The 17,953-nt window shown below is 32.7% G+C and overlaps 1 long non-coding RNA gene across 5 annotated transcripts in view; it reads left to right on the top strand.

Moving 5' to 3' along the window:
* Positions 1–17,953, top strand: part of LOC143661539 (uncharacterized) — a 416,410-nt gene that overhangs the window by 230,020 nt on the left and 168,437 nt on the right. For 2 of the 5 annotated variants that reach the window (XR_013164668.1, XR_013164669.1), the window contains 3 exons: positions 2,753–2,831; positions 9,464–9,531; positions 11,731–13,122. The exons of the other annotated variants lie outside the window; for them this stretch is intronic. This is a non-coding gene — a long non-coding RNA (uncharacterized LOC143661539). Of the gene's footprint in view, positions 1–2,752; positions 2,832–9,463; positions 9,532–11,730; positions 13,123–17,953 lie in introns of those variants that run through there. 5 annotated transcript variants of the gene reach the window in all.

Here is a 17,953-nt window from a genome sequence, read left to right as displayed (position 1 = left end):
CTTCTTTCAGTCTCATTTCGGCCTTCTCAATCTGTTCCTGCCTAATAGCCCCCATCTTGATTATTTATATCACCATCCTTCTCTGTACTGGAATCTTCATCCTCAACTTCTTTCTCTCCCATAACTATTCAAAAACTAATTGGTATCTCAGAAATGGAGGCTGAGTTCATTACTTTCTTTCTATTCAAGAGGCTTTTGTATTAGACTATTCATCACTGAAGCAACCTCATTACCAACTCCGTGCCATCTATTTCTCCTCATTATGGCTCATTTTTGATACAACTGCTAACCATCTTTTCAAGAAATAAACAAAAATAAATGTGAAATATGATCACTTCTATTGGCTGTTCATTGCCTAAAAACCAGCATTTAGATTCTTTGACCTGACATGAAAGGTCCAATGCAATCTATTTCTGTATGCCCCAGTTAAGCCAATGTTCTCGAACATACTGTGCCTTTTCCTGTCTTTTTGGCCTATGCTAGTTCTTCCATATGTAGGGGTTTTTCTTTGTAACTTGTGCTATTTTTCATAATTCCAAATTCATATTAAAAGTTGCTTTCTCTACAAAACTTTAAACAAGCCTCACAGAGAGTTGATGATTTTATAATTTATGGTACTTTAGGATAGCACATGCCATACTACAGTATACAGTTTCTGAACTATGAATTTATGAATTTGCCTTCTGTACTGGCCTTGAGATTCTTAAGGACTTGGGCATTTTAAAAAATATTACTTTCGTTTTTCCCTTAACTTTAAAAGAAGATGCTCATCATGTTGTTTTAAAAAGTAAAAATAAAACCATGGTTATCTTTAGATTGGCAGGGCAGGCACTTGGCAATGCTGCACAGGGATGTCAGTTTTCCTTAAAACACATTCTGTTATGTTTTTGCTATTCAACTATGACACATAAAGAAACATGCTAATGAGACGTAGTATGACTTTTTTGAATGGGCCTATAGACTCAGTAGCATTTCTTAAAGCAAGACTCATTCAAGTTATCTCAGTTTAATGATTGCATGACTAAGCCTAGTGCTCTTAAAACAAATACATCAAAGAAAATTATACCTGTGGCTCAAAGTTCCATGGTTAGTATGACATTTAACTGTCCACAGAATTTAAAATGGATCTTTTCATCTTAGTTTCAAGGTTTGAAGAGGTTGATCCCTGAGTTTTCCTTTTGTCTGCACTGATTGTATTGCTCGCTGGTGAAAAAGACTACATTTTTAGCTTTGAAGTCTGAAATCCTGATTTAGCCAAAGAATAGGATGAGAGAAATAGTTTCAGTGGGGTGTTCACTTACAGAACAACCTGACCTGATTTTGAAGCTGAGTGAGTGGGAAGGAGATAATTTTCAATCCCTATTAATGCCATTTGAATGACTAAGGCACTGTCCCCCTAAAAATGGAACCAGTAGGAATTTCAGATAGACTAATAGTAATCATGCACAGTTAGCTTTTCAATCATACCAATCCTCTGAGACAGATCGTCTGAAAAAATAGCCAAACCATTAGCAAATTCTTATTGCCCCTCTCCTCAAATCAGTCAGCTTCTCTATAAAATGTAATGCTTTTCTCATTAACAGCCCCTGACATTTCTTCCCTAAAGTGTGTAACATAAGAAGGAAATCATGTAAGAAATCAAAATGGGTTAAATACTCCATCAGACATAAAACTACACTTGCTTTTCAGCTTGATATTGATATGGCTTCTTTCAAGAAAACTTCCCATTTTACGAATAGATAGCTTTGGCCTTGAAGTAAAATTTATTATCTCAGAATTTGTTATATTTGTCTTTCTACAAAAGTTTCTAATTCAGACAAGGAAAGCCACAGCAATTCACACTAGCTGTGAGGTAAAACAAGCATATCTAGCAGCTATTCATAATATTGAATGTCACAGTTTCCTGCCCTATAGATTGAAATTTAGAAGATAAAATAAAGAATATAATGCATGAGTTTGTCTAAAATATTAAGAAACATAAAACAATACTGGCATTTTCTAGCCCCAATTACAATACTCAGTTATGAAACTATGTCTTAATTAAGTTTCATTTCTAATCACATAGTATAATAGCATGCATAATGAGTATCCACATCTTGAGCTACAGGTATGTTTTGAGAATCAATATTTTAGAAAAACTACCTATAGCTTTACTTTATGAATCGTGATTATATGTACAAACATATAAGCAATAATCTTCAGCAAATGCCAAGAAATACCAAATGAGTATGGATATAATATCTTAACTTTAGATTTTATTAACATAGATTTATATTTCCTTTACTTTAAATATTTTATACATTGGATTATATTCTGTCTTATATGAGTTCTGTGAGTCCTCTTTACAATATAAAGCTTTAAAGGTTATCAAAATTCTTTATTGTCTCCTCTCCTTGGTTAAATAACCACTGTAATATTTATTGGTAATCATTTTCATAAATGCTCTTATAGTTTTTCATCATATGTGTATATCTGTGGATATTACTTAGTATTGTTTTGTAGCTTTTAAAAATTCATATATATATACTATGATACAATTATCCTTCTTAAAAATTTTTTTCAATTCTTGTTACATTTTTTCAAATTCATCATAATATTAACTGTAACTGATTTTGACTGCAGTATAATATTCATACCTATGAATACATAAAATGCATTATTCTATTAATGGAATCTTAGATTTTGCCCCCCAATTTGGGTATTATCAACAATTCTTCAATGAATATTCTTGTATACTTCTTCTTGCCCACAGTTCACATTTATGAGAATTCCTCCTGTGTCCATACCTAGAGAATACCTGGCCTTTAGAATATAGATTTCTTCACCATAAGGTAACATTGGAAAATTACTCATAGTATTTGTACTTACTTATTTACTCTAAAATCCACTGTGTATGTTCCTTATGTCCTCAGACTTTTCAAATTTTGCTAATCCATTGGTGATTAAATTGTATGCCACTGCATTTTAATTTGAATTTGCTTAGTGAAACTGAGTAACATTTTTAATGCCTATTGACATTTCCCACTTTCTTTGGAAGAAGTAACTAACCGTTTTTTCTATTGCATCATTTATCTTTTTCTTATTGATTTATATGAGTTTTATGTTTAAATTCTAAATACAAGGGCTTTTTTAGTTTGGCTTTTAACCTTTTTATTGTAGAAATTTCAAGTTTTAGTACATCAGATTTGTCAGTATTTTCTTGGATGGTTTGTGTTTCTTGTAAGTTTAACAATAATTGATATGTTTCTAGGTAGCTTCACGTTAAAGCTGGAATCATGGGTGGTAAATTAGAGACAAAGATTGTACACCTTTCTTGTTCCCGGACTTTTTAGCTAAAGCATACTTGTGTATTTCCAGGTAACTTGTTGAGTCAGTATAAATAAACTCAATGTTCAATACATCAAGTTTGCTGTAACTTGCCATCTGGTGACTCTGCTGGAGGAAGAAATAGAGCTCTTTCTGGGTGATGGCTTCTTAAGTTGATAGTCATTGTGATATTGTGCTGTCTTAATTGCTCAACCTGTTTATTTCTGCCACTAAGGGTGTGAGGCTTGACTGGTACATAAAGGCAGGTTATGTGATAGGGCTCAGTGTAAAAACTGCAGTGTTTATGCAAGCAAGAGCCCCCAGGAAAACCCAGGTCGAAAGTTACTGCCTCAGCACTGGTAAGGGACTCACTCTTTTGGGGACCTTGATCTGAAGTCAAAATCTACAGCACCTGTTCCTTCCCTTTGAAGTCCCGACCACATCACCACCTGTGATATGTTCAGTTTTCTAAAGTCCTATGACCCACAGCTACTCCCTTTTAATTCTGTCGAATTACAGGAATTTTTTTTCTCCTTCCCTCAACTTTTCTCCATCTTAGCCCTCCAACCCTCAATGTTTGTGGTGTATAAATTACCTTCCTTTTTTTTTTTCTGGAGGCAAATGTTTCTATAAGCTCTTTTTCCATCTAATTTTATCTGCAGAACATGCAGTGAAAATGTCCTTACGTTTCTGTAATTTGGATAGTACTTTTCATTAGCAATTAGTACTGATGGAAAACTTTATCTTTAAAATTCCTGATTTTTTTCACCCAGAATAGGAGCTGAATGGATTTAAATGTATGTTTTAAAATATCTTCATCATTCCAGAAGTAAGATCAGCTTTATTTTTGTTCCTTGAGGCTGCCATGCTTATTTGTCTGCTCAATTTTTTCTCCCAGAAAGCTTTTAGCATTTCAATTTATATCCAGATCTTTAAAAAAAAATCACCCATAAACCCAACACACCAAAACAAACACAATGGCTGACTTCCTCCTTTTTCTCTCTCATTGCAAAACTATGATATGTTTATTCCATGTTAGAAAACTTCCTAAAATCAAAACTAACAATTAAATATAATTGTATCCTATGCCTCTGTAAGCACTGATGCCTTCGAGAAGCTGAAATCTTACGAACATTTGTGACAAATATATGCCTGTTTGCCTATTCTATGCTGTCTCCTCCCCATTTTGTCTTACCACCTTTCAATTATGCCAGAAACTACTGTCATCCAGCTTCAATAATTCTTCAACTCAGTAAGGTAAAGGTGGTGAAAGAATATATCAGTGCCAACAAGTGAGCTCTCTTAAGCAACGCTGTTAATAAATAATAAGTAATAAACAGGATTATTGGTGACGTTAGAGGTGTTTGCATCTGCTTAGCCTCTGAGACAACAATATTGAGACAGGAAACTCTCCATATCTCACTTTATCCAGTGAATATTATCTTTGTTATGGCAGATATTATCTGTGATATTTGATCCAGTGGAGGAACTGAAGGCTCAGCCTCAATACACTTTAATGAAGGGTGGCCATTCCTTGTAACTACTACAGGAAACACTTTGGTTAAAACATCTTCCATTGTTCCATTCACCAAAGAATCAGAGAGAAGGAAAAAAAAACATTGCAGTTGGTTAGGGTATCTGCTAGGGAAATCCTGAAAGTTAAATTCTAATTTTAGTATTAAACGTTCAATGCCATTAAGTAAAAGGAACTAAATATCACTTCTGTATTCATATCTATGTAAATCTGCAAAGGATGTGAAGGATAAGATTTTTTAACCTACATTATTGAGGTTTATAATATATTTTACAATGTATGGTATTTGTTTTAGTGTACAGTTTGATGACTTTTGGCAAAAAAAAAAAGGCCCTACAACCACCACAACAATCAGGTTATAAAGTATTTCCATCATCCCAGAAAGATTTCCTATGCTCCTTTGCAATCAAGAGCCCTCTAACCCCACTCCCTATTTGCTCACCTGATACCTGTCTCCTGGCAATCCCCCAAAATTGTTTTTTTCCCTTTCTACTCTAATATATACAGATGCGATTTTACAGTGTGGATTCTTTGTGCCTGGCTTCTATCACTTAACATAATATTTTAAAGATTCATACATGCTGTGCATGTGATCTAATTAGAAGGATTCTGGCCCGAGGTAGAGAGCGAAGTTATTTTTTTAATGAATATACCTTTATACCAGCACCACTTACTGAAAAAAGTATCTATTTTCCTACTTTACCTTGATGTTTTTGTCAAAACTGCTTTACTGTATGTGTGAGTTTATCTCTGAATGTTCCATTTCATGGATATATACACCTATCTTTATGCCAATACCATTTTGTTTTGAGTACTGTAGCTTTATGGGAAAATTTGAAGTCAATAATCCTCTAACTTCGTTCTTCTGTTTCACTCTTTCAAAGTTAGTCTGGCTATTCCAGGCCTTTTATGTTTCCATATCAATTTTAGAATCAGCTTGCTAATTTTTAGGAATAAAAAGGTCATTGAAATTTTGGTACTGCATTGAATGAACAGATCAAACAGAGGAAAATTGCTTCCCTAAAAATATTGAGTTTTCTAATTAATGAAGGTACTAATGAGTTCCTCTCATCTATTTAGGTCTTTTTTCAATTCTTATCAGCAATATTTTGTATGTTTCAAAGTATATGTCCTGCATATATTTGCTTAAATATATCCCTAAATAGTTTACATCTTTTTTTTCCTCTTGATAATGTAAGTGATACAGATACTTATTCTTACTATCCAAATTATTTTGTTGTTAATACCTAGAAATACAAATTTCTCTTGCATATATGTTTATATCCTGGAACTCTTCAAAATACAATTAGGTCTAGTGACTTTTCTATAGATCCTATAGGACTTTTTATATATGCAATCATGTCATTTGCCACTAAAAAGTTTTATCTCTTCTTTTAAAAAGCTGAATACCTTTTAATTTTTTTTTCCTTACTTCATTGCAATGGCTAGAACCTCCATAAAAATTTTGGAATAAAACTAGTAAGATTGGGCATCATTGATTTTTCTCAATCATATAGGGAAAATGTTCATGTTAAGTATAATGTTAGCTATTTCTTTCTTTGTTGCTGCCTTTTATTTTTCCATGTTTCTGGAGAGTTCTTTTAAATCAGACATGGGTTTTAAATTTTGACAAATGCATTCTGTGTTTCAACTGAAATGATCTTATGGCATTTCCCCTTTATTCTGTTAATGCAATAAATTAAATTGATTTGGTTTTCTAAGGGTCAAATTGACCTTTCATTCCTGAGAAACATGAAGTTGACTTTATAATAGGGTTTTAAATTGCAAATTCAATATGTTTAATATATTTATAGGCTGTACAGATTTGTATATTTATTCTTGAGTAAACCTTAGTAATTGTGTCTTCCAAAAAAGTTTCCAGACCACCTAAGTTGTCAAACCCTGATGAAGTAGACCATTTTTATGGAATTCATTTAATGTCATTCATAAAATGTAACAATGTAATTCATAAAAATTGTGGATTTGATTTTAATGTCCTGCTGTTGTTTTCTTTGTTTCTGATTGTCCTTTGTTACTATTTCGTGTTCCTCCTTTCTTTTAATTAAATATTTTTAGTATCCCATTTTATTGTGACTATCTTCCTAATATTATTTTATTCTTTCATGTTGTTTATACTTTAGGGTGGCATTTTTCATTCCTGCTAGTGGTAATTTGGGTGTTCTCTACTTTCTTTCTCTTAATGTCTACATAGATGTTTATAATGTTAGTGAGCTTTTCAAAAAGGCATCTTTTGTTTTAATTGATATTTTCTTGCATTTTCCTGTTTTCTATTTTAATTATTTCCACTTTAGCTATATTACCTCATTTCCTCAAGTCATCATTGTTTTAATTTGCTTTTCCTTTTCTAGTTTCTTAGGGCAGATGCTTTAGATCATTGACTTAGAACTTTCTAGTTCCCAATATAAATACTTTAAGTTATAAATTTCCCTGTAGGCACTGTTTTAATTATATCCCACCAACTTTGATATTTTGGGTTTCATTATCATTTGGTTTAACATATTTCTAACATCCCTAGTAATTAATTTTATCATTGATCTATGGATATTCTTAGAAGTGTTTTTTCCTATAACAAAATATTTGGGAATTTTCTAGGTATCTTTTGGTTGTAGATAATAATTGAATTTTTCTTTTTGATGATTGAGGTGGAATTCACAACATATTTAACCATTTTAAAGTGCACATTGCAGTAGCATTTTGTACGTTCACAATGATCGGCAATCACAACTTCTATCAAGTTCCAAAACCATTTTATCACAGCAGTAACTGTAGCCAGTAAGCAGTTTTTCCCCCATTTCACATTTCTCTCAAATCCTGACAATCATGAATCCGATTTTTTTCTCAATAGATTTACATATTCTGGGTATTTCATATAAATATAATCATACAATATGTAATGTTTTATGTCTAGTTCCTTTCACTTCACATAAAGATTTTGACGTTCATCCTTGTTGCAGCATGTTTTATCAGCACTTTATTTACTTTTTTGAATGACTTAGCTTTTCCTTCATTCAAGGAGTTGTGGCTCTGTAAACTGTTTAAAATCTGGGAATTGTTTGAGAGACTGCCTTCCTGTTTTTGTGATTCAAGTTAAACCTTTTTTCATTTGACCTAGCACTCTTCTACTTATAAAAGATCAAGTAAGAATGTAGTAGTCTGTCCACCTATTTCACATCTAGGTTTTAAACATTATTCAGTTGGTTGCATCTATGGTTGACTACATCTACAATCAACAAAGGAGATTTCCTTCAGCAAAGAGCAATGTCTCACCCTATCAGTTGTAGGCCTTACAGGGAGAACTGGTTGTTTTAGCAGTCAGAAAGAAGAAATTCTATCTCTACTTCAGCCATACAGCTTTTCCTGGAGTATACAACATCTCTTTAAGTTCCCAGTTTGCATTCTGCCCTATGGAATTCAGATCTACAAATCTCTATGGTCATTTAAGCCAATCCCTGTAATAAATAAATATGTGCACATACACGCACACACACACATACACACACATACACACACATACACACAAGTGTCCTTTTACTTCCACCAGAAGGTATCCTTTTAGGATTTCTTGGAGGGTAAGCCTACTAATCATGAATTTACTTGGCTTTTGTTTAACTTGGGTTGTCTTAATTTCTTCCTCATTTTTGAAATGTGGATTTTCTGGATATAGAATTCTTAGTTGAAATTTTTTTTCCTTGCAGTACTTTAAATATGTCTTCCCACTTTGTTCTGGCCGTCATGGTTTCTGATGAGAAATTATCTGTTAATGTTATTGAGGATCCCTTGTATGTGAAGAATTTCTTCTATCTTGTCACTGTCAAGATTCTCCCTTTTATCTTGGCTTTTAAAAGTTTAAATAAAATATATTTTGGTATGGATGTCATTGACTTTACCCTCCTTGTAGTTTGTTGAGGTTCTTGGATGTATAATTTGTGTAATTTCATTAAATTTTGGAAATCTTCAGATGTTATTTCTTCAAATATTATTCAAATATCATTCTGCCCCCCCTCCGTCTTTTCCTTCTGAACTTCCATTAGATACATATTGGCATGCTCATTGGTGTCTCCCAGGTGTCTTAGGATCTGTTCATTTTTCTTCATTCCTTATGAATTATATTGACCTGGGAAATATTTAGCCCATCATTTTGCTGACATCCTGTTATAATTGTTTTTTTGTTAGTGTCTAACTTTATTGAAATTTCTTTCATGTCATAGTATATGATATGTGAAAAGAACGTGTACCTTGCTGTAGTTGGTTGTAGTGGTCTAAATATATTATTACTTAGGTCAATTTTATAGATAGTATTGTTCAGGTCTTGTATTCAACTAAGTTTAAGTCTCTAGTTTTTACAACTATTGAGAAAAGAATATTGTAGATTTATTTATTTTTCTTTTCAGTTCTGTTATTTTTGCCTCATGTATTTTGACACTTGGTGATTGTGTGCATACACATCTAGGATTATTATGTCTTCTAGATTAATAAATGTTTTAACATATAAAATGTATCTCTTCATCCTTAGTAATATTGCTTGTTCTGAAATTAATACCTTAAACAAATAATCATATAAATATTTTAACAATAGTGATAAAATTGTTATTAATTTTTAAGAGATAAATCCAAACCAAATTAGAAGAACATTTCTGCATTCCCAGGAACACAAAGGAAGTCAACTCAAGGTACAAACACATGTTTATGATTGTTCAATAATTTCTAGTTAGACTTTTACAATCTGTTCTTTATAATTACCGTCATTTTCTTTGTCCTGACAATTACATAAGCTTACATTAGGTATTACCAATTGAGAACACATATAGAGGTCACTTCTTAGTGACTAACTATATGAAAATTGCATCCTATTTTAGTCATAATCTTAGCTTAATCTAAAATAAAACACTTGCCATAAAAGCACAATCATGCATCTGAGGTGTCTCTCTATTCTCACTTTAGAGTCTTCTAAATTAAGGACTCTAAACATGGAAATCATTTAATAGGAAAAATGAATTTAAAAGCTTCTCCAGTTGGTCTAACATTGGCTCCTAACTGCTTGGCCTTTCCATTTCCTCCAGAGGTGAACTCTGAGACATATCTTGGACCTTGAAGGGGAAAACCACTGACCTAAGCCAACCCCCATATTTTATATATGAAATAGTAGAGCCTATACAAACCCCTACCATTGATTGTATAGTGAGATAAATGTCTGGCTGACGTCATAACTCAAAATCCCAACTCCCACTCCAGGAATCCATGTTATTTGAATTGATTCTATTTTTGCTTAATTAGGGATAAAAATCTGATATATCATGACTGTTTTCACCTGGGTGTGTACTCTACATTTCTCTGTTTTCAACAAGTAGCAGAAACTGAGCTTCACATTTTCCTGAAGAATTTCAGTGCAAGAGAACACTTGTAAGATAGTTTCATAAAAGGAATCTTGGCAGCTCATCCCATCTGAACTGTTAATTCCAAAGAAATTGCCTTTCAATTTTATGCATGCCCTCATCTGTGCCAAACAACTTTATCATGTCACAGGCAGCCACAATGATTGATTTACTTACACAGTATTCAGTAAGGCATCTTGGGAGGACCTTACTCTTTTCCGCATCTATGTACTTCTAGAAAGTCCCTACCTCATTAAAACATTTTTGGTTTTATGAAATTTCTGTTATAAAGACAGTTTAGCAGCTTAAAGCATAATTATGAGAACTATCCTCAGAACTCCTCAGAAACCTTGGCACAGAATTCAGACATAGACTTAAAATAATATTCGTGTGGCTAGCTATTACTCTGAAAATGTCAAGTAAGTATTATTTAGATTCCTTCCATCTTTACATTTCTTTTAAAGGCAGTCACAAAATCAAGAAATTTACTTTTCTAATGCTAAGCCTGTGTAGGTTTATAATTTACAGTGCCTAATATGAAATAAGTTAATGCAATAGAGAACACTGGAATTGCGTAGCCTGGGACTATGAAATAGTTTCCATAGAAATAACAAATCTACGGTCAACATGAGGAACTCCCAGGTGGCAAATGGTATCAAAATTGGATTTCCTAACCCCAAGAATACTTATCTTTCCATTCCTTATTCCTTCCAAATGAAACTGGTATGTGTGGGGTGTAGTCAATATTTTGTCATACATAGCAGTCTCTTGGGAGACCAGGGATTCAATGGGATCCAGGCTATGTGAGGGGCTTATATTATTTATTTACTTTTTCCTCTTAACTGGATACCTAATTATTTGTTACCAAATTGTCAAATCAGATTTGAACCGCTATGCATCACGTATTTGAGAACGTCGAGAAAACAGGTGTAACTTCAGAACTTCATTGCAGGTTTAAACTTAGGTTAAGCCTCAAATAATCCACTTGAATTTACTTAGACCACTCATTGCAGAAATACTGCATTTAGTAGATTTACTTCCAGTTTTCAAGAGAAGACAGAATTTATAAACATGGAAGTTTCTTCTCATAAAAAAGAAGATATTATTTTCCAAGACAGATTATAAGAGTTTTTTTTTCTTTTGAAAGTTAAGTGCAGAAATGCTCTTACTAGCTTGAAGCATGAAGCATTGGAAATATTTAAATATTTAAAGTAAAATTGTGCTGAGTTTTAACTCTATTTTGAATGTAGACAATTCACATTTTTCATGAAAATAATGCATAAATAATATATGGCTGTTTAGGTATAATTTGACAAAAATATTCAGATAAGTTCGAAATGTTTGAACGTATATTCTACAAGTCAAGTGAATTTCATGAAAATAGAATTTATTTAAAGTAATGTCTTATATTTTTGGCTTTTTCGATTAAATTATGAAATTATACAAAGATAATTCTTTCACGTCTTAATTCCTTTTCTCATTCTTCTGTATCTACAGGTGGAACTTTTGCCTTTATCTTTTTTTTAAAGAAAATGTGAATGAATATAAAGTTGTGCATTTGTCCATTTTAGTCCTTTGATTGTCCTGCATTCATCAAGAAACTTTTTGTCTGCCAAAATGGAAAAAAGCCAAGGAATATGTTTGTTTTATATATCACTGTAGAAGCAAAATTCTGAGTGCTGTAAAAGAAGTAAACTGTGCTTGGTTAGAGTTCCCTAGATATTTTCCAAGAGATTTAAAACTGCAGTGGGATGCAAAGTCAACTCAGAATCACATTCTTAGGCATACATGTGAGCTAAATTTATTTCCAAAACTCGCCAATTCAAGATTTCCCCTGATGATTTTTGAGAAATGCAAATGCATACTGAAGAGGCAGAATAAGTTTATGGTGTGGGAAACACTCAAGGGATTTACTTGCTCTGTTTGGCAAAGTGAAATTTAAGCCTCTCAGGAAAAAAAAAAAGTGGAGTGTGATCTTCACTGAGTATAGAGCCATCTGAAGGGTGCTAATTCCCCTAAGAACACGATACTTGCTTTTATTCCATGGCTTTGGGTATGATCTAATTTAAGCTGTTTTTACCCAAGAGACTTGAACTGCCTCATTCATATCTCATTAGACATTAAAAGATCATAGTTCCCATTTGACCCCTTTTGGGAATTTGGTGGTGGTAAACCAACTTTCACTTTAATCAATCATTGCTATAGCATTTTCAGATATCTCACAACATCCTCTTTCAAAAATATTGAATTCCTAACAGCAAAATGTAGTTCATATTTTTAAAAATGCTAGCAAGGACATTTTATTTCTTATTTTTCCAGGGTAAGTTTATGAAATCTTATTTCAAGGCATTCTTTTATTTCTTTCTTATTAATTCCTAGTTACTCCTTTCACCAAATATATATGTAGCCTTGCTGGAGAGGATAAAGTTTCCCAACTTTGCTCTCATCATTTGAAACTCAGGCATTAATATAAATGTTGGCGTTTGGCAAAGTGGACACAGAGTGCATGAGCAGAACGACATGAAAGTAAGAGAGAAAATGGAGTTTAAAAAAGAAGAAAATTGCTTTCTTCACCACTGACTGCCATTAGGGGTATTGGAGCTGGATCAAATTGAGTAGGAGAATTTTTAAAGTTCTAGTTGTGATTTCACCTTACCTTGGAAAATGAAAATGGGAAGACAGATGCTAGCCTACAAACTGAGAATTTTCTTAGCATGTTAATTGACAATCTTTTGATTGCAGGTATCAAAAAGCATATGAAATCATTGACGCTTAACAGGGAAATCTATTTAAAGATACAAGGGATGTCTCACTGAACCAAAATCTAGAGATAAAACTTAGCTTTTCATGTTAAATACTTTCATTTGTTTAACACTGGAAATCACTCCATCTCAGGCCATATAGATCTTTCAAATTACTTGTGCAGCTGCAGGATTTTGTATTATGTGATACAAATCATAATGCTTACACCTTGTTTTCTATGGATGGTTATTAATATTTTCCCAAGGGGTTTTTTTTTTTTTACATATAATGTCCCAGCAAATAACTTTATGTATATATTATTTCATAGAGAGGAGTACATATTCAGGGTGAATTTCTAGAAATAGGAAAAGATGATTTTGCTTTAATTTCTGACTTTACTTAGGTGTGATCTGTTTTTCACTTCCACAAGGAATAAATGAGTTCTCTTTTTCTCACAGACTTGCCAATAGAGAGTATTGGTTATCTTTAAAATATTTGCCAATTTGATAACTGAGAAATGGTATCCCAATCGAATTTGAATTTGAATTAACATTTTATTATGAGTGAAGTAGAATATCTTTTTTCATGTTTAATGATCATTTGTAAATCTTACTCTCTGAGATGTCTCTTCATTCTGGGTATGTGTTGGTTTCTTATTTTGTTATAATCATTCAGGACAGTTTTCCCCTGTCCTTTTTGAAAGCTTATTATATGTTAGGGGAATTGTTTTTTTCCTCCACTTGTTATGGGATATTTGTTGAAAATATATTTTCGCCCAGTTTTCCTTTGATTTTGATTATGGTGTTTTTTCCTATGGAAAGATTTTTTAAGTGGGTTAAGTTATCACTATGTTTTCTTTTATTGCTTCTGGATTTTAATAAAATTTAAAATGCCTTCCATCACCAGGTTATTAATTAACTGTCCATGTTTTCACTTTCCTTACTTTATATGTAAGGAAAATTTGTAAAGTATTCTGGAAAATGGTGTCAGGTATGATTCAATCCATTTTTCTAAATGGATCTCCAATTTTCCATAACTCTGTATTGTATAAACTTCTATATTAACTGAATCAAAATGTCTCCTTTATCATGTTTTAAAATTCCTTATGTACTTTGGTCTATGTTTCAAATTTCTATTCTGTTCCATTGGTCTATTATTTTTTAGAATTTCCTATATATTCATGGAGGTTTATTTTTCCATAGAAGCAACATGTCTATCTTGAGACACTGGTATTTTTTCATTTAGATATCATTAAATCAATGTTCTAATTTAGGGTTAATTGATATCTTTGTGATAGTGAGTCACCCTATTCAAAAACTAGACATACCTTTCCATTTGTTCAAGTTTTTATTGGAGTCTTTTATACTTCTTTATTAAAAAGTTTTCATATTTCTTGTTAAGTTTGTTAAAAAAAATATTAGCCCTTTATAGATTATGTGATGCAAAAATGTTTTCTCCTTACCAATATCTTTAAATTTTTGTTGTTTGTGTATATGAAGGAATTGATTTTTTACATTAATTTTATAGTCTGCTGACTTACTGAATGATTTCATTGTTTTTCTTATATTTGATATTGATTCTGTTGTTTTACTCAAGGAGAGGGATTGTTTCTTGATTAGTGCCCAGTTCTGCTCTGTGGAAGTAGCTTCCCAGTCCATTGTTTTCTACTGCTCGCTGGGAGTGGCTCCCTATTCCTTTGCACTCCATGGCTCTTTGGTTCCACTGTTCTCATGCCTGCTTCCACTTTACATAGTGTCTTTCCTTTCCCATAAGAAATGGCCTGTTTTGGCAGCTGAGCAATTTTATACACATAAAAATTTGAAAGTCTAGAAACAATTCAAAATATTTAAAAACTCATTTCATTGTAATACAGACTGACAGTCCTGCCTTTAATACAGCTCTTTCAACAATTATGTGGGTTTCCTGTGACACAACTCATACTCACTAGGTTCAGAAAAACCCTCACCCAAAATTATTTTAAAAATATGTCTCTTTCTTTAGACTTACTCAGATCTACTCTGGATACATCAGAATGCAGTATGACAATATCCTTCAGATTATTAGAATGCCCTTATCAAGCTCAGAGGGTATATTAGACACCATTGTAAATCAATCTTATGTCTTAAAAAAGGTTCTTAAAACCACACCTAACAACTAAAGACTAAATACAGAGGCAGTTTATTTTCCCCAGATAGCCAATTTTCCAGTTTACTATAGTGATGTCGTCATCACTTTTCCAGCTATTGCTTACTTTCCTTGATGATTTTCATGAATTTGCCTTCCGCTGTTACAAAATATCTTTGGTTTCCTTATGTATCAGTTAATTTTGTTCCATAGAGAAGCACTCCAAGAATGTAATGGTATTAAAGAATGATTTATTATGTTCATGATTATATCATAACTTGGGCTGGGATCATCTTGGTGGGTCTTTTTTGTCATGGTAGCATTTATTCATGAATTTGTAGCCAGCTACTGTCAGTAAGAAGACTTGTTTTACTGGTTGTTGACCAGTTTTTGGCTGGGAAAATAATGTAGACGAACAGGAAATGTATCAATTGTAGTCCAATAGGCTAGCCTGGGCATGCTCAAATGGTTCCTTAGCAGAGTTCCAAGCACAAAAACAGAAGTATGAAAAGCTCAGGACTCTCAACGCTGCAATCTATGGGCCATAACAGCTTACAAGGCAGCGTGGAGTCAAGGAATTGAGAAACCATCTCCAAACCTTGATAGAAAGAGGAATGGATGCAGGGAGGGGAGTAATTTGTGATCATTAAAAATATATATAAGTATTTATCAGGTCCAAATAGAAATGGTATTACTTCTTTTCCAAATCCAATGTTCCTTGTGTCTGAGCTAATAATAGTCCCAATACAAAGGCAAAAAATAATGAAGATAGTGTGCTTCTTTCCCTTCTTCTTGCCTTTAATGATAATTTCTTTAGTATTTCCTCATTAATTTAATTCCTCTTAGTAAGAGTAGGATATATAAATTTTAACATATTTAAAAATATCCAAATCCAATTTTATTGTTCTTTTTTAAATCATCAATTTAAAAAAAATCAAAGGCCTTTTCAATATTTATAGAGTTAACCACATTTTTCTTCATAGCTATTTTAATGTAGATACTTATGTTAATGAATTTCCTAATAACAAACCATTATTGAATTACATGAATTTATATAAATTTATATATATCTATGTAATTTAACATACTGTTGATTTCTGTTTGCTTATAACTTAGGTTTTGTTTTTTTTTCACCCAAATTCATATGTGAAATTTGTCTATAATTCTCTATTCTGTGCTATCTTCATCAGATTTTGGTAGTAATGTTAGATTTACATAATGAGCTTAATTTTCAAGTCTTCCTTCAGTTTGACTATTTTGGGACGATAGATGTGTCATTGAGATTATCTGGTCTTCAAGGCTTGATTGAATTCCCTTATGGAACCTCTGAGCTTGGAGCTTTAACATCAAATAATTCCATCTAAAGTGTTTATAATTATTTTGTGTAATTAGTATGCTTAGGCTCTCTATAGTTGCAGTAGTTCACTTTATTTTTTCTTAATTAAATTCTAGACTTTATTCAAATTTCATCAGTTTTTTTCACTAATGAATTTTGTCCATCCCAGGATCCAATCTAGGTTACCGCATTGCATTAATTGCCATGTCTCAGTAGTCACCAATGGTCTGGGCAGTATCTCAATCTTTCCTTGTTTGTCGTGACCTTGGCTAGCTTGGGAAGTACTGGCCGTGTGTTTTGTAGAATGTCTCCAAATTTGGGTTTGCCTTTTGTTTTTCTCATGATTAGACTACAGTTCTAGGATTTTTCCTTTTTTTTTATTTTTTGGAAATGAATGCCTCAGAATTATGATGCCTTTCTTATCACAGCATTTCAGGGGATATCTGATCATTTGATATCATTGATGATATTAAATGATCATTTAGTTAAGGGAGTGTTTGCTAGGTTTCACATCTGTAAAGTTATATTTTTTCTCTTTCCCTACTTGATTCACTGGGAATGAATCACTAAGTTCAGCAAATTCTTAATGGTACAGGATGGATATGCATATTTGGAATTCTTCTATAAAGATTGTTTCTTCTCCCTCATATAATTATTATTTTTTCAAATACTTATCAGTATGGGCCCAAACATATTTATTTTACACTTTGGATTATACATCTATGCTCATTATTTATCTTGTTGCTCAAATTGTTCTAGGTTTGGCCATTGGGAACTTTTTTAGGTTGGCTCCTATCTCCCTTTGACCTATCTCTATCCTTTTGATTCCATGGCACTTACTTTCTGGCACTGTAAGATGCCCTAGTCTTATCTTGTGTTTTTCCTACCTCAGCCCTAAAAGCACCCACTTCTCCAAAAGCCCTGATTCCTTTCAATGTAGAAAGGACTGAGAAATGAAGGTATACACTTCAGTTGGACTCATTGCTGCTGGAGTGGCATTGCTTCTAGGCAATGTATTAGTGGTTGCCTTTACATTAATAGTTTTCATATTGCTTTCAGTTTTACTTTTTTCTTCCTTATGCTTCTTTCATTGGATTTATCAACATTAAACGGAATTCTTTTACTCTTATTTATTACCTTAGCATAGTGATATTTTGGTCCAAGGTTAACTACAGTTCTCTCCAAGAGGTTAGAGGGAGTAAACTCTTTTTTGATGATTTCTATGATGAAAATTCTCCCACCATGGCCATTTTCAGCTTACCAGCATGATGTTACTTGGGAAAAGATGTATAGAATCACACAGTCATCTCTCACATACCTGTTCAGGCCCACTCCAGGATATCGCTGCATCTACAGCATTCATGAATTCTGAATTCATTTTACTTTCTCTTTTTCCCTAACTTATCCTCCCATTTTTTTGGTTATGTTATTTCTATTCTTCATAGGACATATACCACTTGTATATGGTTCTTTTACCTGTGTCAACTTTGATTACACTTGCATCTATTGTTCTGGGTG

Source organism: Tamandua tetradactyla, chromosome 17 (genome assembly GCF_023851605.1).
Source record: "Tamandua tetradactyla isolate mTamTet1 chromosome 17, mTamTet1.pri, whole genome shotgun sequence".
NCBI lineage: Eukaryota > Metazoa > Chordata > Mammalia > Pilosa > Myrmecophagidae > Tamandua > Tamandua tetradactyla.
The sequence above is the reverse complement of the archived record's forward strand: the minus strand, read 5'-3'. Positions and strand labels throughout refer to the sequence as shown.